Genomic DNA, 2,500 nt, shown 5'->3' on the forward strand with positions numbered 1-2,500 from the left:
CGGACATTTTTAACACAAGAACCGGTGTTAAGGTTTAAACAGGGACCCTGTTAACTGGCGACCTTCAGCCGAATGCATCAATTTGCAACAGCTGCCATAACTATGACAACAACAGACACATTGGTTAAATCATAACACCGGGCAGCCAGCGGTGAACAGCTGTTTGTGTGGCGTCTCTTCCGTCTCTTCCTGTTTCCTTCACCTTCATTCCCCTGGGTCCTAAGTCCCTCCCTGTGCAGCCTCTTATCACCCTCTATGTACCGTACATTTATAACATATACCACACATATTACAAGGTACTCACCGGTGAATATGTGTCTGACCAAAATACCAAAAAAAAGAAGAAAAAAGATTAATTTGAATAATTGTTGCAAAGTGTTTTTGTTTGGAATATGTATAATACGCATATAATTTAGTTTGGCTACTGAGAATTTAACAAACATAAAAAAAGAGAGAAAAAAACATGACTGAGCATGACATGAACTGAGATGGACTGAACAAGAGACTGGAGTTATTGATGACTCCACTTCAAGTGCACATGGTGTTGATCTGAGCTTCGTATTCAGTCTACTCATGTGCTGATAAAGACAAATTCAGTTGTTTAATTTCCATTTGTGCCATGGTCTTCATCTTAACAGACTGGTTGTCAGGCGGAGTGTCGGTCTGCCTGTCTGTCGGCCTGTCTGTCTGTCTGTCTCAGACAGACAGACAGACCCACAGACAGACAGACCCACACACAGGCCCACACACAGACAGACCCACAGACAGACCCACACACAGACCCACAGACAGACAGACCCACACACAGACCCAGACAGACAGACAGACAGACCCTCACACAGACCCACACAGACCCAGACAGACAGACAGACCCACACACAGACCGACAGGAAGACAGACAGACCCACAGACAGACAGAAAGACAGACAGACACACACACACACAGACAGACAGGCAGACCCACACACAGACCCAGACAAACAGACAGACAGACCCACACACAGACCCAGACAAACAGTCAGACAGACCCACACACAGACCCAGACAGACAGACAGACTGACAGACCCGCACACAACACCCACAGACAGACAGACCCACAGAGAGACAGACCCACACACAGACCCAGACAGACAGACAGACAGACCCTCACACAGACCCAGACAGACAGACAGACCCACACACAGACCCACACACAGACCGACAGACCGACAGAAAGACAGACAGACACACACACAGACAGACAGACAGACCCACACACAGACCCAGACAAACAGACAGAAAGACAGACCCATACACAGACCCAGACAGACAAACAGACAGATAGTACCACACCCAGACAGACAGACAGACAGACAGACAGACAGACAGACCCACACCCAGACAGACAGACAGACAGACCCAGACAGACAGACAGACAGACAGACCCACACACAGACCCAGACAAACAGACAGACAGACCCACACACAGACCCAGACAGACAGACAGACCCACACACAGACCCAGACAGACAGACAGACCCGCATACAGACCCAGACAGACAGACAGACAGACAGACAGACCCACACACAGACCCAGACAGACAGACCCACACAAAGACACAGACAGATAGACAGACAGACAGACAGACAGACACACACAGACCCAGACAGACAGACAGACCCACACACAGAGACAGACCCACACACAGACAAACAGACAGACCCACAGACAGACAGATAGACAGACCCACACACAGACCCACACACAGACACAGACAGACAGACACAGAGACAGACAGACAGACAGACCCAGACAGACAGACCCACACACAGACCCAGACAGACAGACACACCCACACACAGACCCAGACAGACAGAAAGACAGACCCACACACAGACCCAGAAAGACAGACCCAGACAGACAGACAGACCGACACACACACACAGACAGACAGACCCACACACAGACTCAGACAGACAGACAGACAGACAGACCCACACACAGACCCAGACAGACAGACAGACAGACACACGGACCCAGACAGACAGACAGACATACAGACCCACACACATACCCAGACAGACAGACAGACCCACACACAGACCCAGACAGACAGACAGATAGGCCCACACACAGACCAAGACAGACAGACAGACAGACAGGCCCACACACAGACCAAGACAGACAGACAGACAGACAGACAGGCCCACACACAGACCCAGAAAGACAGACAGACCCGCATACAGACAGACAGACAGACCCACACACAGACCCAGACAGACAGACCCACACAACGACACAGACAGACAGACAGACAGACACACACAGACCCAGACAGACAGACAGACCCACACACAGAGACAGACCCACACACAGACAGACAGACAGACACACAGACCCAGACAGACAAACAGACAGACCCACAGACAGACAGATAGACAGACCCACAAACAGACACAGACAGACAGACACAGAGACAGACAGACAGACAGACAGACACAGACAGACAGACAGACAGA

Source organism: Cebidichthys violaceus, unplaced genomic scaffold (assembly GCF_023349555.1).
Source record: "Cebidichthys violaceus isolate CVI_PGR_0920_01 unplaced genomic scaffold, fCebVio1.0.p SCAF_8, whole genome shotgun sequence".
Classification (NCBI taxonomy): Eukaryota; Metazoa; Chordata; class Actinopteri; order Perciformes; family Stichaeidae; genus Cebidichthys; species Cebidichthys violaceus.